The sequence below is a fragment of the Myxine glutinosa genome, chromosome 13, assembly GCF_964187855.1.
Source record: "Myxine glutinosa chromosome 13, kmMyxGlut1.1, whole genome shotgun sequence".
NCBI classification, from domain to species: domain Eukaryota; kingdom Metazoa; phylum Chordata; class Myxini; order Myxiniformes; family Myxinidae; genus Myxine; species Myxine glutinosa.
This window is the reverse complement of record NC_136273.1, coordinates 48,556,835-48,580,372: the sequence shown is the minus strand read 5'-3', so window position 1 is coordinate 48,580,372 and position 23,538 is coordinate 48,556,835. Positions and strand designations below refer to the sequence as shown.

Here is a 23,538-nt window from a genome sequence, read left to right as displayed (position 1 = left end):
TCTGCGTGGTTGTTGTTGTTGTTGTGGTTGTTGGGGATCGATTTTTGAAATGTGCACCCATTGATCGGACAGCTGTCGCATCCCACCCACATTTGTTGCTTGAATCCACCCACCATGGACATGGCACCCAGACAAAATAATATGGCCGCCATTTTGGTTTTCTGGTGGGGCTAAGCCATCAGACCTGTAGGCCTCTGCTGATTATACACTGCATGGGTTTATTGTGTCAGATTTCTATTGGCTTTGTTTGTGTCGTGTGATACTCATGACGAGGTACCCCGGAAAATCTAATCAATGTCGAATAAAAATTATTAGTAAGGTTTAATCAGGCCTGTCAGCATGCTCGGTACATGCCTCCAAAAAAAAATTGTGTTACGTAATTTTTGAACAGCCCCATATCTGGGTTGAACAATCTGTGACCGTGTGACAAATCATCTCGTTCTGATATAACCGTGGGGAGGGTGGCATGGATGAGAGGTATCAAGTTAATCTTTTAATAGACCAGCACTAAATGTGTGCTTGCCCCAATCGCACTGTTCATCTTTTAAGAGTGCTTTAATTGCATGTTTCCCAACCGGCCCTTTACCGGATTTAGGTTGAGACCACTGCACAGTCATTCTTGTTTTCTCCTTTGTTTTACCATCTTACTTCAATTTCTTCTGCAAAACTTTTCTAGATTAAATAATATCCTATTTTATGTCCATATGTCCATGACACTTAATTTCTAAAGGGTTACTGCTGTCATATAATAATAAAAATGGATACAATTGGAAAGCTAAACATTGATTAACTTGTTTGGAAAGCTAATACTGTAGCATCGCTTTTGTCCAGACAATCAAATAACGGAAGGCCAATTATCCAGAAAAAAATGGCCAAATAAATAAAAGTGGTGAATTTTCCCCAAGGCAACTTTGCCCTAATCGTAACTCTCGGAGGTTGTTGGTGGCGTTTCAGCAGTCGCTTCTGCCCCTTAGGATTAGGGCCTACCCTCTGGGCAAGGGCACCCATGCCCTTGCCTGGGAGGAGATGAGTGTGCTCACGCCCTCGCCTTGCATGGGTGTGTCTTTGCGTGAGGGCAGGAGCTCCAACGCCCTGTGAGGCTGAGGGCCTGGGTGCCCCTTTGTGTGGGTGCCCCCTCTTGTGTGGCCAAGGGCATGTGTGCCCCCGTGCGTGGAGCGAGGGCATGGGCAAGGGCATGGCAGCCCACCCCCCTCCCTCCCCGTTTGTAAACGGGGGCGACATTGAGGGCGTGGTCAGCCCTCCCCATTTGCATTCGGGGGAGAGATTTGGGTGGGTGTGTCCCCCAATCGTGGTTGAGGTCGGGGGCAGCCCATGCATTGGGCTGTGGGTGAGGTTGAATGTGTAGGCGGCCCCATGTGGGGGGATAGGTGTCGAGGGTGCAAGCGTTCATGCACGTTTACAATGGCATGGTGAAGACAAAGGTGAGGGTGCCACTGCATGAGGCCAAGGGCAACCCTGGTGTGTGTGGGAGCTCATTGTGCCAATTTAAAATCAAACTTGTGCAGCATTTCACCTGTTTTAAAAACTAGAATCCACTTTAAAACAAGAAAGAGCAATCGACACTCACCAGTACATGTTTGTGAGGTGTATTTTGTGGGTTTTCTTTTGTACCTTCTTTCAGTATTTTGTACAATCCCATTTTCATCAGACACGTGTGACAAATGACGTCCTCTTTAGAAAACTGAATTCAGTATTGTGTGTGTATATATATATATATATATATATATATATATATATATATATATATATATAATATATATATATACGTAGTGTGTTCAAAAAGTATCCGACCTTTATTTTTCGTGCGTAAAAAAAAAAAGAAGCTAGGGAGGCGTTGATTGGTGCACGTATGTAGGCGATCCTAATGCACACGCGTGAATTTTTTCCCACCTGCAGAAGTTGTCATTCGACGGCAGACCGCCGATGAGTGAGGACATGTAAGTGAGCGCCTTTGGATTTTCGTTTTTGACAAAATGACGGAAAAACTTGAACAACGCTACTGCATCAAATTTTGTGTTTTTTGGCCTCGGGGATGTTGGATGCTTCCATTGTGATGACTGTAACTTGGTTTCTGGGTCGTACCCATAAACCCAGGACTCATCGCCAGTGATCACTGTGTTGAGGAAGCTGGGATCGCTGTTCACAGTCTCCAGCATGTCCTGTGCGATCTCCAAACGGAGTTGCTTCTGCTCAATCGTCAGCAGCTTTGGTACGAACTTCGCTGAGATTCTCCTGAAGCCCAAATCCTCCTTCATAATGGAATGAACGGTGTTGAATCTTGCGGATCGTTTCCACTTGGGAATCGCCAAGCTTTACACAAAATTTGATGCAGTAGCGTTGTTCAAGTTTTTCCGTCATTTTGTCAAAAACGAAAATCCGACGGCGCTCACTTTCATGTCCTCACTCATCGGCGGTCTACCGTCGAATGACAGCTTCTGCAGGTGGGAAAAAATTCACGCATGTGCATTAGGATCGCCTACATACGTGCACCAATCAACGCCTCCCTAGCTTCTTTTTTTTTACGCATGAAAAATAAAGGTCGGATACTTTTTGAACACAGTAGTATATATATACACAAATAATTAAGTTAAGCACCCCTACACAACGAATTAAGGTAAGCACCCCCTAATATATATTCTTTGTGTATATGTATACATTGGCATATATTCTAAGGTATGTGAGATCAAATAATGATTGGTATGACATTAGCAATTATCCATTGATGAAATTGAGTGATCAAAGTGAAAAAAAGTGATTGGTTGAGTCAGTGATCCGATCACGTGGGTCCTACACACGTTATTGACGCAAAGATCGCTAGAGGTCTTCTCAGAACAATGACTGTACGTTAGAAAACATAAACGTCATCCACACTGTCCGTGATGGACCTATAGCTCCATACTTAAATTGAGGTGAAAATATGCCTAAAATTCCCAAAAAATTTCACCTTAAATTATTCAGAATAAAATATTGAAAACGGCATGATTGTTATGTTTTTATGTGACCATAATATCACTTCTCCAGAAAATATAGCAATATCATGGGTATATTACACTGTTTTGACGACAACAAACTTGTAATGTGCGAGGTTGTAAAAAAACGGGGGGGGGGGGGGGTGCTTAACTTAATTCTTTGTGTATATATTGTTACGGGTCGCGGACAAGATGTTACTTTGGGCCGAGCGGATGGTCAACCGCGACCGTTACAGGATCCCCGATTAGCCCGACTTCCTGAACGTTGGCCAAAGTCGCGCCACAGATATTCAATATGGAAACCTCTAAAGCGACCGAAAGAGAAGGAAGAGAGAAGAAGACAGAGTACGGAGGAATAACAGGATTTATTATACACACAAGCAAAAAGAAGGAGCGATCAAAGTTATTTACAAGCAATGGATGGAAGAAGCAGTCACACAGTGAATCGTTAGCTTATCTATGCAGTTTACTTAACCCCAGGACAACGATTAAGACAGACGACGTTCACACTTACACGGGGGAAATTGCAGGCAGGAATGGCGGAGGTGGGTTGCTGGAGAGGGAGGCAGGGTCAGGTCCCTGCAACCAGCAGGGCTGGAGGTAGCAGCTCCCACTTTTCGCGTTTTTGGCGGGAAAACCCTCGGTCGCGTCGACGCTGCTGATGCTGTGGACGTCACGCGCTGGCTCGGTCACACCTGCTCCTCTCCTTCTGGTGGAGCCGTCTCCCTCCTCTCAGCGCGTCTCTCCAAAGCTTGTTTCATCTCCAAGTACCTCTCCTTTTTGGTTTGGAGCGTCTCTCATCTCACAGCTCATCTCATCTCACAGCTCATCTCTCCTCTCATCTCATTTCTCCTCTCATCTCCCGAAGCAGTCCCTTCCAGTCGCTTTTATTACTCGGGTCGGAATCAAGCCGCCGGCTGCGAGGGCACGCCTACCGGGTCGCTCACCGCGGTGCTGGTTGGCTGTTAGGGCTGTCCGATTCCCCCTTTGATCATGACGACGTGCCACGCCCGTGAGTTGGCGGCTCCTACCCCCCTCTTCTCCGAGATTAGCACATGGGCAATGGCGGCTTGCGGGATTGAACACCACTCGCACCGTTTTGAAAGGAACTTTGGAGAGTGGAGATGATTGGGGAAATTGAAAGGGGCCTACGCTTATTTCGTTTGATACAATGCAGAGTCAATCTAGTGGGAAACACATATTTAGCCTACATAGAATAAGGAAATAAGCTATTTAAAAAGATATATCGTGGCCTGTGTGTAAGTTTCATGGAATTAACTAGGGGGACGTCCTTCGACCTTATTTACTCTACGAGGGTCAGTTAAAACACAGCAAACCAGTTCTCACATTCTTTACACTTTCCAAATTCGTTACAATATATATATATATATATATATATATATATATATATATATATATATATATATATATATATATATATATATATATATATACATATATATATATATATATATATATATATATATATATATATATATATATATATATATATATATTTATTTAAATGAGGCTGTCCTTGTGATCTTTTGAGTCCTCGGGTTTTTTTGGATCATTGGGGTGTTTTGGGTTCTCGGGATCTTTTGGTCTTCGGAGTCTTCAGGGTCTTTTTGGGTTATTGGGGTCCTCTGGTTCTTCATGGTATTTAAGGATCTTCAGGGTATGTTGGGGTCTTGGTGGTCTTAAGGGTCTTGAGGGGTCTGAAAGGTTCTTCAATGGTCCAATGGGTCTCAGCAGTACAAAGTGTCGAAAGGTACATTCCGATAGTACATAATTAATAGACGTACGTAATTAATAGACAGGATGCCACTGACTTCAAACAGTACATAATTCATAGATAGATTGAAAACTCACATGGCTGGAGAAGATAATATAGTAGAGTTTCCTCTAAAAACAATAACAACTTCTGGCTGACAGACTGTAAAACCAATCATGTTAAAATTTTACTTTGATTACGACATTACTTTGAAGTTTTTTTTTTTTTTTTGTATACAGAATCGAGGTTCCTGAAAGAGATAACATTTATTTCACAAACAAATCAAACAGACAAACAAAATATATAAAAAGAGGGAGCGGAAGACAAGATGGGGAGAGAAGGGGAAGCACACAAACACAACATTTGAGAGCAGGGAGATGTGTGGGAGGGAGAGGGCTTGGGGGGAGGAGGCGTGGGAAGGTTTTCAAGTATAAAACACAAGGACACTAAGGACTTCCAGGACAGAAGTTGGTGTTTCAAAAAAGTGGATTTGGGGTGGGATTGAAGAGAGTGAGGGAGTTTGTTCCAGAGGCGGGAGAAAAGAGGAATGAAGGAGTGAAGGTGAGCAGAGAGTCTTGATTTTGGCAGTTTAAGCATAAGAGGGTTGCAGGCAGATCTTGTGCGACCTGTAGGAATAGGAATATTTGCGGGACAGAGCCCAGAGAGAGCTGGGGGGGGGGGGGGGCAAGGCCAGAGATGAGTCGGTAGAAGACGGAAAGACCACCAACCTGCCTGCGGTGAGTGAGTGAAAGGCCCTTGGAGTTAGCTTCATCGCATGAGATTCCAATGATTCTGAACGCTTTGGTTTCAAGCCTTGTATGTGGTGAGGAGCCCAGGTGTGCCAAGGAAGGACTTCGCACGACGGAGTATGCCCAGTCGGCGACTGGCTTTGGAGGCCAGATTTGAAATGTGGTTTTCCCAGGAAAGATCATGGCAGATAGTGAGACCTAAAAGCTTGAGTGACAGAACTTCTTGGAGAGGATTATTCAGAAAGTGGATGGGAAGGTTGTCCAGTCGGTCTTTTCGGAGAGACATCGTAAGAGTGTGAGATTTGTCAGGATTGAAAGACATGTTCCACTTGTTTGCCCAGTCTGTGATTTTGTCCAGGTCTGCAGAGAGTGAGGAGGCTGCAGACTGCCAATCTAAGGGATGAGGAATGGAGCGACAGAGAGTAGAGTCATCAGCAAAGAGATAGAGAGGATTTTCAAGAGAGTCAGAGAGATCATTGATGAAGACCAGAAAAAGCACAGGGCCCAGAACACTGCCTTGGGGAACTCCAGCCTGAACAGGAAGAGGAGATGAGAGAAACCCATATAGGGCCACACGTTGACGACGACTAGAGAGGAAGTCCGCCAGCCATGCGTGGAGATTTCCATGGATACCAAAGGAGGAGAGTTTGGTGAGCAGAGCGGGGTGCCAGACCGTATCGAAGGCATGTGATATGTCAAGGGAGACGGCTCTAATTTCCTGTTTGGCATTGAGGACCTCCATCCATTGTTGAGAAAGCAGAAGCAGCATGTCCAGAGTAGAGTGACCAGGTCTGAAACCAAATTGATGATCAGAGATCAAGCCATTGGAAAAGAGGAAATATTTCATATCCGAAGCAATGATGGATTCCATGACTTTGCTGATAATTGGGAGAAGGCTGATTGGTCTGTAGTTGCTAGGATCTGTTTTTGCACCTTTTTTGTGCAAAGCGGTGATGTTGGCTGATTTCCAAGCAGATGGCAGATGACCTTGAGCAAAAGAGAGGGTGAAGAGAACAGAGAGAGGGAGTGAAAGAGCGGAAGAACAGGATTTTAGGACCCGTGGGCTGATGCCGTCAGGTCCAGTTGCAGAATCAGAGTCGAGGGTTGACAGAAACGTTTCCACCTTGTCAGGAGGAAAGGACACAGAGTCCAGGAGGAGCAGCTGCGTACGACTGGGTACGGTGGGTACAGAGAGGGATGGGTTTGGGACACAAGATTTAGAGGCAAACACAGAGTTGATGCATTCAGCTTTTTCACGTGCGGAGTCAGCCGTGTCGCCGTTTGAGGTGAGGGAGGGGATGGAGGGGGAACAAACACCAGAAACAGATTTGACCAGACGCCACCAGGATTTGGAAGAGGGAGACAGATAAGAGAGTTCGGTCTTGAGAACAGAGAGATATTGTTTCCTGGCTCTCCAGAGTGTGGACACACACTTGTTTCGGGCTTTGTGAAAGGAAATGAGATTTCCTTACGTTGGATTTGCTTTCCAGGAGACGAAAGCAAGTTGTTTCTGGGCAACAGCCTCACCACAAGATTCCGTGTACTATGGACGGGAGGAAGGGTATGACAACTGAAGACGAGATGGGATCAATCTGTGCATGAGAGAGAGCAATTTACTTTGGAAGAATTCCCAGGATGAGTTGATTTCAGAGGCGGTAGAAATGGGAGACCAGTCCAGATGATTGATGGCTGCATGAAGACCGTGCCAGTTGGCCTGAGTGAAATGCCAGACTGATCGACGCTGAGGAGACTCTCTGAGAATGGTCAGAGAGATGTCCACTTTAACAAGCACATGATCAGATGAGCCGATTGGAGCAGAAGAAGAGTAGCAGACATTTTCAGGGAAGTTAGTCATAACCAAGTACAGAAGAGAAGATGCTCCGTTGACTGAGATCCGGGTCGGGAAATTGACAGATTGTGTCAGTCCCAGTGAGTCGCAGAAGTCTTTTGCTGAAGAGCCATGGCTGGTGAGAGAGGTACCCACACCCAGCCAAATGGGATGGTGACAATTGAAATCACCACATATGAGGAAGAGAGAGTTGGGATGGGTAGATAGAAGTTGGTCCATATTATAAGACAGCGAGATGTAGATGGAGTCATCACTGTTTGGTGGACAACACACATATGAACAAAAGGTGGGAGCGAAGGGGAAGCCGTAGCCAAAGGTATTCCTGGGGGTGAGGTGGAGAGAGGGCAGGGCAGTGCAGGGCGAGTGAGGAAGAGTTTTTTATAAAGATAGCAACCCCACCTCCAGGACGAGGCTCAGGTCTATCATACCGGAGGAGGGAGTAACCTGGGAGAGATACCGAGGAATCAGAGACATCATGAAGGAGGAAAGTTTCTGTTAAGCAGATCACGTCTGGTTTGTCAGAAGCAACCTGTATGGAGAGATCAGTCAAGTTTGAGAGAAGGCCCCGGATGTTTGAGGTCCATACCGTTAATGAAGAGGAAGGGGGAGCATCGGATACAGAACAGGGGGGAGGGGGGGGTGAGGGGTTGGGTAAGATGTGGAAGAGGAAGTGGTAGGGAGAGCTGTTGAAGGTGTGTCAGAGATTTCAGAATAGCTTGGAGAAAGGGAAGAATGGGGTGGACAAAAGGTTTGATGGTGATTGGGTGAGGCACAGTGAGGTGTTATTTGAGGAGGGGGAAGAGCGAGGCAGAAGGTTGGGGGAGATGAAGGTGAAAGTTGGAAGGGGGAAGAAGCAGGGAGGATGCTTTGAGGAGGAGGGGTGAGAGGGGAGTCTAGGAGGGGAGGAGCGAGGGAGAGTCTCGGAGGGGAGGGGTGTGGGGGGAGTTTAGGAGGGAAGGGGCAAGGGGGAAGATTTGAAAGGGATGGGTGATGGGGAAGTGTTGGAGGGGAGGGGTGATGGGGAAGTTTTGGAGGGAAGGGGTGATGGGGAAGATTTGGAGGGGAGGGGCAAGGGGGAAGATTTGAAAGGGATGGGTGATGGGGAAGATTTGGAGGGGAGGGGCAAGGGGGAATATTTGAAAGAGATGGGTGATGGGGAAGATTTGGAGGGGAGGGGCAAAGGGGTAGATTTGGAGGGGAGGGGTGATGGGGAAGTTTTGGAGAGGAGGGGTGATGGGGAAGTTTTGGAGGGAAGGGGTGATGTGGAAGATTTGAAGGGGAGGGGTGAGATTGGATTTTAGAAAGTGTACGATTAATGGGAAACGAACATTTATTGCAAAATGAGTTTCTTGTGACCTTCGAGTCAAAAATTCGTTTGAGGACGCTGAAGGAGGGGTGGAGTGCAGGAGAGTTTCGGGAATGTAGAAAAGAGGAACTGTAAGAGATGGAATTTTTTTTTGGAATGAATAGATTTGGTGAGCAAGTCAAAAGCATCCTTTTATTGAAGAAGAAGAAAAAGGTGTTGTATAATATACGACAGAATACAGTTCTTCACGGGGAAGTTTAAACATTTTTAAATTGAGCAGTGAAAACTATCTGGGGAAATGTAAAATGGAAATGGGGGTGAAACACGTGATCGAAGAACGAACGAACAAATAAGAACAACGAATAATGCCTCGGTCACAAATGGCCTGCGGCATGTTGGCGGCGGCCGTAAGTCCCCAAAATTGCCATAACCGTGCGGTGGCCTCACGGTAGATATGGTAGCCGTGAGGCGATCTCAAGGTTTTTTTGCTCGTCGCAGGGGCTTACGATTTTTAAAATTTGACATTAAACTTTTTTTGGGAAATCGCTAGGCCGTAGGCCGCAACCCCACCGCATGTAGTATCGCAAGGTCTTGCGGCCTCCGTGAGATGGCCGTGCGATGTTCTAAATATCGTACGGCGGCCGTGCAGTGACTTTAGTGCTGCCGTACGATGGCCTAACGGCAATCGTGACAACTGCAACAACCGTGCGGGCGCCTTGCGATTGCCTTGCGGTCGCCGTGAGGGCGCCTCGTGGTTCGCCTTGCGGTCTCCTCACGCATTTTGATTTCATGACTTTTATGATTGCCGTGCGGACCCCGTAATATTTGTGAACACTGCTGCCGCAGCCCGCAAAGCCGTACGATTTGTAAAAATCCCATCTACAAACCGCAGACCGCAGAACCGTGCGGCGGCAGCATCATATGTGACTAAGGCATAAACAAATAAGAACAGAGAAGGAAATATTTTTTTTCGTTTTTTTTTTTGAGTTGAGACTTTGAACAAGGAAGTATGGGGTGAAAGACTGGGCAAAAAACAGAGAACGAAAGTAATTGCAGCGCAATCGACGGACCGCTGAGAGAAAAACAAAGCCTCAAGTTCGGACACGGTAGCCTACTACTGACTAGGCCTCAAAATACGTGACACGAATTAACCGACGATTTTGTATACATGTATGAAAAATGAACACCGAGAAGCTTACTAAAGACTATAGGTACACACACCGAAAGATAGATACAGTTTCGACAAAAACACAATTGTGAAAAATTACTTAACTTCGAAAGCGTGAGTGCATGGACAGCTTCGAAAAGACGTGACCTCCAATCTTGCGCTTGCGCATCTTGCGCATGCATTTTATATCGATCAATGAAGCGGTTCAAGAGATATAATTTTAAAAAGATTTTTGTTCAATATAATATGGCCACCAAACCATGTGACATATTAATTATTGAAGGACAGCATGGTATACACAAGGCATGGGGAACATATGTGTGAAGTTTCCGTTCAATCTGTTCAGCCGTTCTGCAGGAGTGGCTTTTTAAAGTTTTATTCTTCAAAAAATCAGAGGCACCAAACCATGTGACCTATGATTTCATGGTCGCAGAACCTTTTGTTTGTCATGGGTATACGATGATGCATGCAATTTTTTGCCTCGATCTGTATAGCCGTTTCAGAGAAAAAGGGTTTTTAGTGTTTTTTAAGGGTTTTGTGTTGAAGCAAATATGGCGGCCGAACCATGTGACTGATGATGTCATTATTATTATTATTTTCTCCATCAATTTATCCCCTAGATGACGCTCAATAAATTTCATCTTGATCGGATGAAGTTTTGTACTTGTCGAATTATGACTTCATAATGGAGGCACCTATGACATCATCATTAGGATATGTTATTCTCCATGGAGAGTTCTTTTCAGAGCCATGTCTCTAATTTTTTTCTGTGCAGCGCTTTCGGAGATATAGAGGTGCAAAGGTTTTGTTTTTCTTCCAAGATGAAGCCTGTACCACGTGACATATGACGTCATAATTATCATTAAAAAATTACACAGGAAGAGGTACACCTATGGTGAAAATTTCCTTCTGAATCGGAACAACGGTTGCAGAGAAAAGCATACTTATTCTGTGCAGACAAACAAACAAATGAAAAATCACACACTTGGCAAAAGAGAACAAAGTAGAATGGAACTCGGTAAAGCATCCTTTTGACCTCACAAATAATTAATTGGGGGTTGAATTCTGTGACCTGATATGCAAATCGCCTTCAAATTTTAAGTTAATCGGATGAAAATTGACAATTTTTAAAATCCGGCCTATGTTGACCTTTCGGCCGATGTTGACTTCAAAAATAGTTGGTGGTTTGTTTCAGTAAGCCGACATGCAAATCCTATTCAGATTTCAAGTCAATCGGATGATAATTGAGGATTTTATAAATTCGAAGAAAAGTGGTTGACCATAGGCCTATGCTGACCTTTTGGCCAATGCTGATCTCCAAAATAGTTGTTGGTTGAATTCAGTTAGCTGATATGAAAATCCGATTAAAATTTCAAGTCAATCGGATGAAAATTGAGGATTTTAGAAATTTGAAAAAAGTGGTTGACCTTTGGCCAATGTTGACCTTTTGACCTCAAATATATAGGATTTTGTCGGACCACGAACTCTACCATTTGTTGAGGTTTCGTGAAGATCGGTTTTAAATTGTGACCTGTAGGCAAGTATAAGTGAGCGGACAAACAAACCAACTAGAACGGTACTCAATAGAGAGCATACCTCTGCCTGGTTGGCCATCACTCAATGGTGAAGAATCGCTTTAAAAATTCTACTCGCTGGATCCGGATCCGGATCCGGATGTTCACCAAAATTGAATCGATTCTTCCTTGTCACACACACAACCAGTCCAACAAGTTTCGTCCAAATCCATCCATAACTTTTTGAGATATCCTGTTATGTGTCGTTTTTGGCCCTACTCTCCGAATGGTGACTCACTTAAAGAATCAAATAATTCTCATATCCGAATCCATATTCAGATCTTCAGCAAATAGTCAGGTTCACTATGTTTTTTCGTTCAAAATTTTGGTAGATTAGCAAAACTATACATTTTTGGAATATTCAGAGCATGAGGAATCCAAAAATTAATGTTTACATTTGCGTAGACACCTTTGCGAAAATGACACTCAGGACAGTGATGAAGATCTGTCAAAGCATATTCCTGAACGGTATAGACCTCATAGATCCTGTGTATAGGACTTATAGTTCAATCTGATACTACCTATAACTTCCTATAACAACCTATAACTTCAAAGGACTTGCAATATCATGTATTATGTAATACAGTTATATCACAAATATAAAGACAATGGTTTTCAATTACCTTTGTTTGTTGCTTTTCTTTAATCCTGAGCACTATTTTGAGGCTTTTATTGGATTCCTTGACCCATATTTAATTAAGTCTCTAGGTTGACTAGAAGCCGAGATCGCGCAAAAGATGTATTTTATGGCGGCCATTTTCAAAATCCAAAATGGCGGCCATGCAGGTGTCTGTGCAAATGCCAACATTGATTTTCAGATTCTCCATGCTCTGAAGATTCCAAAAATGTACAGGTTTGCTAATCCCAAAATTTTGAAAGAAATTATATTTGTTAACATAGTGAACCTGACTATCTTCATCACTGTCCTGAGTGTCATTTTCGCAAAGGTGTCTACGCAAATGTAAACATTAATTTTTGGATTCCTCATGCTCTGGATATTCCAAAAATGTATAGTTTTGCTAATCTACCAAAATTTTGAACGAAATTATATTTGTTAACATAGTGAACCTGACTAAAAATCGAATCGAATCGTCCTTGTCAGACACCCAACGGGTCCAACAAGTTTCGTCCAAATTCGTCCACAACTTTTTGAGATGTGTGTCGTTTGCTATGTATCGTTTTTGGCCCAATCTCCCAATGGTGAAGAATCACCAAAAAAATTCTACTAGCCGGATCCGAATCCAGATCTTCACCAAAATCTAATCATTTCGTCCTTGTGACATACGCTACATCTCTGCCAAATTTCGTCCGAATCCGTCCAAAACTTTTTGAGATATTTTTGTGTTCACAAACAAAGAGACAAACGGACAGATGGGTGAAAACATAACCTCCATCCACCTTTGGTGGGAGGTAATAATTGTACGAATTGTTGATTGATTGAAACAACAAAAGTTGATGCCAAATAAAATTTCAACACATTTTCAGCATTTTTTGTAGGGACGCTCACGTCCACACCCTCAGTGCAGGGCATCCATATTGGAGCACACATCTCGCTTGATGAGCTATTCCAAACCAAGTGGGAGATCTCGCGAGATCTTGGAGACGGCGGCAGGGATTTTCGAAGCTCCACACGGTCTCCACGTTTTTCGAAGTTAAGTCTGTTCACAATTGTATTTTGTCGAAACTGTATTTATCTTTCGGTGTGTGAAGTTATTGTGTGCAACTTTGGTTGTTTCTCGGTGTTTATCTTTCATAAATTGATCGTCTGTTTGCCGTGTCGCGAGCAAGGCCTTGTACAGTGTGCACTGTACAACCTTGAGGCTTTGTTTTTCTCTCAGTGGTCCGTCGTTTGTGATCCAATAACTTTCGTTCTCTGTATTCCCAGGCTTTTCACCCATAGCCTACTTCCTTGTGTAAATCTCAACTAAAAAAAAAAAAAAAAAAAAACATTTCCTTCTCTGTTCTCATTCGTTTATTCATTCTTATTCGTTCGTTCGTTCTTCGACCACGTGTTTCTCCCCCATTTCCCCAGATAGTTTTCACTCATTAACCTTCAATGTTTACACTTTCCCCTCAAGTTATGTATTCCGTCATATTTTATAACACCTTTTTCTTCTTCTTCTTTAAAAGGCTGCTTTCGACTTGCTCACCAAATCAATTCATCCCAAAAAAAATATCCATCTCCTATAGTGCCTTTGTTCTACATTCCCTAAACTCTCCTGCACTCCATCCTCCATCCAGCGTCCTTAAACGTATTTTTAACTCGAAGGTCACAAGAAACTCATTTTGCAATAAATGTTCGTTTCCCATAAATCGTACACTTTCAAAAATCCAATCTCACCCCTCCCCTCCAAATCTTCCCCATAACCCCTCCCCTCCAAATCTTCCCCATCACCCCTCCCCTCCAAATCTTCCCCATCACCCATCCCTTTCAAATCTCCCCCCTTGCCTCCTCCCTCCTAAACTACTCCCTCACCCCTCCCCGCCAAGACGCCCCCTCGCCCTTCCCCTCCTAGACTCCTGCCTCACCCCTCCCCTCCAAATCTCCCCCATATCCCATCCCTTTCAAATCCCTCCCCTTGTCCCTTCCCTCCCAAACTCCCCCCTCACCCCTCCCCTTCAAATCTCCCCACCCTCATTGCTTCTCAATTTCCCCCCGCTCACTCCCCCTCCTCAAAGCGTCCTCCCCGCTTCTTCCCCCTTCAAACTCTCACCTCCATCTCCCCCAACCTTCTGCCTCGCTCTTCCCCCTCCTCAAATAACACCTCATTGTGGCTCACCCAATCACCATCAAACCTTTTGTCCGCCCCATCCTTCCCTTTCTCCGAGCTATTCTGAAATCTCTGACACACCTTCAACAGCTCTCCCTACCTCTTCCACCTCTTCCACATCTTACCCTACCCCTCCTCCCCCCTGTTCTGTATCTGATGCTCCCCCTTCCTCTTCATTAACGGTATGGACCTCAAACATCCGGGGCCTTCGTTCAAACTTAACTGATCTCTCCATACAGGTTGCTTCTGTCAAACCAGACGTGATCTGCTTAACAGAAACTTTCCTCCTTTATGATGTCTCTGATTCCATAGTATCTCTCCCGGGCTACTCCCTCCTCCGGTATGATAGACCTGAGCCTCGCCCTGGAGGCGGGGTTGCTATCTTTATCAAAAACTCTCTTCCTCACTCGCCCTGCACTGCACTCTCTCCACCTCACCCCCAGGAATACCTCTGGCTACGGCTTCCCCTTCGCTCCCACCTCTTGTTCATATGTGTGTTGTACCGTCCACCAAACAGTGATGACTCCATCTACATCTCGCTGTCTGATGATATGGACCAACTTCTATCTACTCATCCCAACTCTCTCTTCCTCATATGTGGTGATTTCAACTGTCATCATGCCAGTTGGCTGGGTGTGGGTACCTCTCTCACCAGCCATGGCTCCTCAGCAAAGGACTTCTGCGACTCACTGGGACTGACACAATCTGTCAATTTCCCGACCCGGATCTCAGTCAACGGAACATCTTCTCTTCTGGACTTGGTTATGACTAACTTCCCTGAAAATGTCTGCTGCTCTTCTTCTGCTCCGATCGGATCATCTGATCATGTCCTTGTTAAAGTGGACATCTCTCTGACCATCCTCAGGGAGCCTGCTCAGCGTCGACGAGTCTGGCATTTCACTCAGGCCAACTGGCACGGTCTTCAAGCAGCCATCAATCATCTGGACTGGTCTCCCATCTCTACCACCTCTGACATCAACTCATCCTGGGAATTCTTCCAAAGTAAATTGCTCTCTCTCATGCACAGATTTATCCCATCTCGTCTTCAGTTGTCATACCCTTCCTCCCGTCCATGGTACACGGAATCTTGTGGTGAGGCTGTTGCCCAGAAACAGCTTGCCTTCGTCTCCTGGAAAGCAAATCCAACGGAAGGAAATCTCATTTCCTTTCACAAAGCCCGAAACAAGTGTGTGTCCACCCTCAGGAGAGCCAGGAAACAATATCTCTCCGTTCTCAAGACCGAACTCTCTTATCTGTCTCCCTCTTCCAAATCCTGGTGGCGTCTGGTCAAATCCGTTTCTGGTGTTTGTTCCCCCTCCATCCCCTCCCTTACCTCAAACGGCTACACAGCTGACTCCGCACGTGAAAAAGCTGAATGCCTCAACTCTGTGTTTGCCTCTAAATCTTGTCTCCCAAACCCATCCCTCTCTGTACCCACCATACCCAGTCGTACCCTGCTGCTCCTGGACTCCGTGTCCTTTCCTCCTGACAAGGTGGAAAAGTTTCTGTCAACCCTCGACTCTGATTCTGCAACTGGACCCGACGGCATCAGCCCACGGGTCCTAAAATCCTGCTCTGCTGCTCTATCTCACCCTCTCTCTGTTCTCTTCACCCTCTCTTTTGCTCAAGGTCAACTGCCATCTGCTTGGAAATCAGCCAACATCACCGCTTTGCACAAAAAAGGTGCAAAAACAGATCCTAGCAACTACAGACCAATCAGCCTTCTCCCAATTATCAGCAAAGTCATGGAATCCATCATTGCTTCTGATATGAAATCTTTCCTCTTCTCCAATGGCTTGATCTCTGATCATCAATTTGGTTTCAGACCAGGTCACTCTACTCTGGACATGCTGCTTCTGCTGTCTCAACAATGGATGGAGGTCCTCAATGCCAAACAGGAAATTAGAGCTGTCTCCCTCGACATATCACGTGCCTTCGACACGGTCTGGCACCCCGCTCTGCTCACCAAACTCTCCTCCTTTGGTATCCATGGAAATCTCCACGCATGGCTGGCGGACTTCCTCTCTAGTCGTCGTCAACGTGTGGCCCTGAATGGGTTTCTCTCATCTCCTCTTCCTGTTCAGGCTGGAGTTCCCCAAGGCAGTGTTCTGGGCCCCGTGCTTTTTCTGGTCTTCATCAATGATCTCTCTGACTCTCTCGAAAATCCTCTCTATCTCTTTGCTGATGACTCCACTCTCTGCCGCTCCATTCCTCTTCCCTCAGATCGGCAGTCTGCTGCCTCCTCACTCTCTGAAGACCTGGACAAAATCACAGACTGGTCAAACAAGTGGAACATGTCTTTCAATCCTGACAAATCTCACACTCTTACTATGTCTCTCCGAAAAGATCGACTGGACAACCCTCCCATCTACTTTCTCAACAATCCTCTCCAAGAAGTTCTGTCGCTCAAGATTTTGGGTCTCACTATCTGCCATGATCTTTCTTGGGAAAACCACATTTCCAAGCTGGCCTCCAAAGCCAGTCGCCGACTGGGCATCCTCCGTCGTGCGAAGTCCTTCCTCGGCACGCCTGAGCTCCTCACCACATACAAGGCTTTCATCCGCAGCTCAATGGAATACTGTTCTCCCCTATGGGCCGGTGCTCCTGCCTCACACCTAGCTCGGCTTCACGCTGTTGAAACCAAAGCTTTCAGAATTATTGGAATCTCCCGCGATGAAGCTATCTCTGAGGGCCTTTCACTCACTCACCGCAGGCAGGTAGGTGGTCTTTCTGTCTTCTACCGACTCCTCTCCGGCCTTGCACCCCCAGCTCTCTCTGTGCTCTGTCCCCCAAATATTCCTACAGGTCGCACAAGATCTGCCAGCAACCCTCTGATGGTTAAACTGCCGAAATCTCGGCTCTCCGCTCACCTTCACTCTTTCATTCCTCTTTTCTCCCGCCTCTGGAACAAACTCCCTCACTCCCTTCAATCCCACTCCTCCCTCCAGGTCTTTAAAACAGCTGTTCACCACCATCTCTTATCTTCCCCCATCCAAAACCTTGATCTTTTCTACCCCCGCTAATTCACCCCAGATCCACCTTGTTTGAAATTCCAACTTCTTTCCTGGAAGTCCTGGCAGTGTCCATATGTTTTATACCTCTCCCACTGCCCCCTTCCCACGCCCCCCCCCCAAAGCCCTCACCCTCTCTCAGATCTCTCGATGTCTCCATGTCTCCATGTCTCTCGGTCCCTGCTCTCAAATGTTGTGTTTGTGTCCTTCCCCCTCTCTCCCCATCTTGTCTACCGCTCCCTATGTTATATGTTTTATGTGTCGGTTTGTCTTTCTGTGTGATTAATGTTCGCTCTTTCACGAGCCTCGATATTGTATACAAAAAAAAAAAAAAAAAAAAAAAAAATGACCCAAATCTCTCCAAGTCCATCGCCAAGGCTGTGGTCAATCTGTTGAACGAAGCCCTGATCATGGTGGCTGACCATGGTGTCGCTGTGTCGGAACTGGGCCGATCCATGAGAATGGCAGAATCATGTGCGGTCACGTAAGGAGGGTACTGGGATGATGACAGGCCCAAGAGGAAGATCAGCCAAGCAGGTGGAGCTCACGCAGCGCTTGGAGTGAGCTCGCCGTTGGGACAAACGGAGTGCTTCGGGCGATAGAATGGGCCGTGCTCGGTTGCGTGTCGATTTCGGGAGCGTATGGTCCGGGTTTTTGAGCCAGCAGCTCCTACTGCTCTGCGTTTCCAGCCAGCAGCTCCGACTGCTCTGTGTTTCCATGTCCGTTCCCGCTGCCCTTTTGCAAGGCATGGGTGCACGGACCGCAGCGGTATTTGCTCTGCACTGCCTACTCGCAGAGACTGCTCGACATTTGCGGGCATAGTGCAGGCAATCTCGTCGCTGATGCTGGCGCTCCATGTGCCCTGGGTGAGCGAGCCTTGAGCCGTAGGGATTCTGAGCTTGGATGTGTCTCAAAAGTAGATTTTAAAAGTATATTTACCCTCGCCAGATGAGAGGGTATTGCATTTGAGTCTGTTTGTGTAAGGTATCTCGACAGACTACGATCGATTGTAGCACACGTTTATTGACTCTCCCGATACAGGCCCGATTCACAGCAGCGCCATCCGAGCTGGGCCGTAACTTCCGGAAAAATGGAAATAAACCCGCGGTCACGGTGTAGGGATACAACGGTGAATACTTGCAGCTTCATACATGACATCCTCCCCTTTAAGTCCAAAATTACCAAGAGCAATACGTGCTAGATTTCCAGAATTGACATTTCAAAAGCAACATTTCCAAAGCATGTGAAAATATGTGTGCAAACGATTATGAGAATAATGAAAATACGTGAAAATAGAACATGTCACCGTGAAAATAGAACATGTGTCACCGTGAAAATAAAACGTGTCATCGTGAAGATAGAACATGTCACCGTGAAAATAGAACATGTCACCGTGAAAATAGAACGTGTGTCATTGTGAAAATAGAACATGTGTCACCGTGGAAATAGAACGTGTGTCAACGTGAAAATGGAACATATGTCAACGTGAAAATAGAACATGTTCAAAGATACAACCGGTCGGGTGCTTTTCTCTCACACATTGAGCGTCGCGGTGTACCAGTGGATACAGAGTCCGAGGTGATTCCTTTGGTCTCCATGAAGGGTGTAGCGTTCGCAGAGGTTTTCGGGGCATCCGAGCCGGCTGGAGCGGCCACGATGATTTTCGGCAGTGGTGGGTCGAACTGTTGTTCTGACTGTTATGGTGCTGCAGTGCGACTGACAGTGACGGTAGGTTATGTGGTCCTGATGTCGACGAATTTCGCGGCCGTCCTGCAGGCGAATCACACAGGACAGTGGACCTGGCTTCTCGATGATGTCCCCCGGTAGCCACGTCGCACCTGCACCAAAATTTTGGGCAAACACTGGATCTCCGATGTTGATACAGCGACTGTTGGACGACTTATCGTGCACCAACTTTTGATTAATCTGGCTCTGATAAACATTTGATGATATGTCCGGTTTGAGATTGTCAAGTGTCGATCTCAAGTGTCGTTTCATCAATAACTCAGACGGAGCTGCACCGGTTGTTGATTCTGGCGTGATGCGGTATTTGAACAGGAGACGAGAAAGCTTTGTTTCCAGGGTTCCCTCCTGAAGTTTCTGCAATCCGGATTTGATGATTCCCACGGATCATTCGGCCAAGCCATTTGAAGCCTGGTGATGTGGGCTGACAAATTTGTGTTTGATGCCGTTCCGACGTGTGAACTCTGCAAACTCGGAACTGGAAAAACACGAACCGTTGTCACTCAAGATCATCCTGGGCAGACAATGAGTGGCGAAACAGCGTCTGAGTCTTTTGATGATGATGGCTGACGTAGTACCATGCGTCACATCGGCATCAATCCATTTTGTGTGCGCGTCCGTAATTATTAGAATCATGCTGCTGTTAATAGGCCCGGCATAATCGAGATGTAGGTGATGCCACTGTTCGCTGGGCCATTCCTAGGGATGCAGTGGCGCTTTCGCAGGTGTATTCCGGGTGCTCTGGCAGGGGTAACAATGTCGAACATGATGTTCGATATCAGCATCAAGATTCGGCCACCACACATAGTTTCTGGCGAGTAACTTCATCTTCACGATCCCGGGGTGACACTCATGGAATTCATTCATGACCCTGGAACGCAGATTTTCCGGGATCACGACACGACATCCCCAGAGTAGGCAACCATTTTCACGCTGAGTTCGTTTTTACGTGCTTTAAAAGCCGCAAAAGCTGGGTCACCCTCAGGTAGCAAATGCCATCCAAGCTGTACAGCCTGGACAGTTCTGGACAGAACGGGGTCTCGTTACGTCGAGTATGAGTGCGGATCTGGCCGGAATCGACAGCACAATCTTCCAGATGATCCATCAGTGTGATAATGGATCCTGGTGTAGGCGAATCATCAACGGATTCTGGAAGGGGTAACCGACTCTGCATTTGTGATAGACGAACCGGGCTTATAACATATGGTGTAGTCATAAGCAGTGAGAAACAGGGACCAGCGGATGATCCTGGGCAGTAGTGTGTCAGATGTTGCCGTAGTTGGACCAAACAGACTGATCAGCGGCTTGTGATCAGTGTGAATCGTGAAATGATGTCCAAGAAGGTACTGGCGAAATTTGCTGATGCCGAAAACGATTCCCAATCCTTCCTTGTCAAGTTGGGAATAGTTCTTCTCTGCAGGGGACAACGTTCTGGATGCAAATGCAACAGGTCTTTCCGTACCATCAGGCATCACATGTGATAATACACTCCCCACTCCATACCAACAGGCATCGCATGTCAGCACAAGATCCTTCTCTGGATCAAAATGAACGAGAACATTGGACGATTTGAGCATATCCTTAGAGGTCTGGAATGCTGATTGTTCAGTGGACCCCCAGCTCCAGGAGACTCCTTTCCTCAAAAGCCGATAAAGGGGGCCCAAAACGTCGGTCACATTCGGGATGTAACGACCATAGAACTGAAGCAAACTGAGGTATGACTTCAATTTGGTCACGTCTCATGGAGCCGGAGCATCCTTGATAGCTCGGACTTTCACATCTGTCGGGTGTAGACCCTTGGCATCAATCGTATGACCCAGGTACGTGACTGATGGCACCATAAACTTGCACTTGTCTCGACGCAAATGTAGGCCAGAGTCCGAAATCTTCTTCAGAACTCTATCCAGGTTTTGTAGATGTTCCGCGTCTGTACGATCAGTAACCAGAATATCATCCTGGATACAAACGACGTTGCGTTCGGCGGCAAACAAACTGTCCATGACACGCTGATAAATTCCAGGTGCAGATTTCACTCCAAAACTGAGTCGGTGGTACTTGTACAACCCACGATGTGTGTTGATGGTAAGATACTGTTTCAAATTCTCGTCCAAGCGGAGCTGTAGACAGGCGGATTTGAGATCGAGTTTCGTAAAAGTCTTGCCTCCCGTGAGACGAGCATAGAGGTCTTCGATCCTCGGGATTGGATATTTATCCAATGAAGAACACTTGTTCACGGTCATTTTATAATCTCCACATATGCGGATGGACTGGTCCGATTTTATGACTGGAACGATGGGCGCCGCCCATTCGGCATACTGGATTTGCTCGATGATGCCCAGATTTTCAAGATGATCCAGTTCCTTGTCAATCCGGAGATCTCGTCCAATGTTCTCGGAGATCTCGCGAGATCTTGGAGATGACGTCACGGATTTTCGAAGCTCCACACGTTCTCCACGTTTTCAGTTGTCATTGTTCACTATTGTATTTTGTCGAAACTGTATTTATCTTTCGGTGTGTGAACCTATAGTGTGCCCCTTGGAAGTTTCTCGGTGTTTATCTTTCATAAATTAATCGTTTTTGTTTGCCGCGCCGCGTGTGAGGCCTTGCAGCCTCAGGCTTCCCCCTTCGAAGTTTGTTCCTTCCTTCACTGTTTTTGCTAGGTTTTTTGACTTTCCCTTCTCCCCCAAACTTCACCGAACATCTACTCTTTGTTCAACGTTGTAACCCCCCACACCCCCCCCCCAAAAAAACAAAAAAAACTTATTTCCCTTTCTCATCGTGTGTTTTTGTCCCATCGTGTGCCTCTGTCCATGTGCGCTGCCACGCCCCCATTATCCCCTTGCCTTCCACCTTTTGCCCTGTTCAAGTGACTCGGTGTTGTCCATCAAGGCCCTCTCCCCATTGGTATTTTTGTGAATATAAGATTGTTCTTCACGGTTCTGTTTAAATACGTTTAAACTTTCCCCCGCAGTGTTTTATTCAGTGGTTTATTACAACACGCTGTTTTTCTTCCTATTTAAATGGCTCCTTTCAAATTCCTCTTCAACTCATTCCATTTCAAAAAAATATTCAATCTCTCATAATTCTTTCTCACTACATGCTCTAAATTCTCATTCATTCCACCCCTCCTCCATCGTTCCTAAACGGATCGCTAACTTGAAAATCACAACAAACCCAATTTGTTATAAATGTTCATCTTTCATTAATCATCCATTTTCGAAACGTCCCCCTTGCCCCTCCCCTCCAAATCTCCCCCCTTGCCCCTCCTCCTAAACTCCCCCCTTGCCCCTCCCCTCCTAAACTCCCCCCTTGCCCCTCCCCTCCTAAACTCCCCCCTTGGCCCTCCCCTCCTAAACTTCCCCATTGCCCCTCCCCTCCTAAACTCTGCCCTTGCCCTTCCCCTCCTAAACTCCCCCCTTGCCCCTCCCATTCAAAACTCCCCCCCAACTCCTCCCCTTCAAATCTCCCCCCAAACATCCCTCCCAAATTCTCCCTCCTCCCACCTCCTTCTCAAAGCTTCCTCCTCCACACTTTGTCTCCCTTCTATCTCATACCTCCACCTCCCCCAACCTTCTACACTCCTCTGCCCCCCCTCAAACAACCCCTCACTGTGCCTCATCCCATCACCATCAAACCTTTCGGCCTCCTCATCCTTCCCTTTCTTGTAACTCTTCTGTAATCTCTGACACACTATCAACTGCTCTTCCAACCTCCCCCTCTCATCCTTCATCTGACCCTACTCCTCCCCTGTCCTGCACCCGATGCTCCCCCTCTCTCCTCATTAACGGTATGGACCTCAAACATCCAGGGCCTTCGCTCAAACCTGATTGATCTCTCCATTCAGGTTGCTTCTGACAATCCAGACTTGATCTGCTTAACAGAAACTTTCCTCTTTCAAGATGTCTCTGATTCCTTAATATCTCTTCCTGGTTACTCCCTCCTCCGGTATGATAGACCTGAGCCTCGTCCTGGTGGTGGGGTGGCTGTCTTTATCAAAAACTCTCTTCCTCACTCTCCTTGCATTGCCCTCTCTCCACCCCACCCCCAGGAGTACCACTGGCTACGGTTTCCTCTCCGCTCTCACCTTTTGTTCATATGTGTTCTGATGACTCCATTTACATTTCCTCCAAACAGATTTTTTTTTTTTTTGTTGTTGTTGTTTTGTGTACAAGATCGAGGCTCGTGAAAGAGCGAACATTAATCACACAGAAAGACAAACCGACACATAAAACATATAACATCGGGAGCGGTAGACAAGATGGGGAGAGAGGGCGAAGGACACAAACACAACATTTGAGAGCAGGGACCGAGAGACATGGAGACATCGAGAGATCTGTGAGAGGGAGAGGGCTTTGGGGGTGGGGCATGGGAAAGGGGGGTGGGGAGGGAGAGGTATAAAACATATGGACACTGCCAGGACTTCCAGGAAAGAAGTTGGAATTTCAAACAAGGTGGATCTGGGGTGAATTAGCGGGGGTAGAAAAGATCAAGGTTTTGGATGGGGGAAGATAAGAGATGGTGGTGAACAGCTGCTTTAAAGACCTGGAGGGAGGAGTGGGATTGAAGGGAGTGAGGGAGTTTGTTCCAGAGGCGGGAGAAAAGA

At 46.3% G+C, this 23,538-nt stretch overlaps 1 protein-coding gene across 4 annotated transcripts in view; it reads left to right on the top strand.

Annotated features, from left to right (window-relative positions):
* LOC137416210 (G-protein-signaling modulator 2) overlaps window positions 1-23,538 on the top strand; it is a 134,266-nt gene that overhangs the window by 57,886 nt on the left and 52,842 nt on the right. The window lies entirely within an intron of this gene.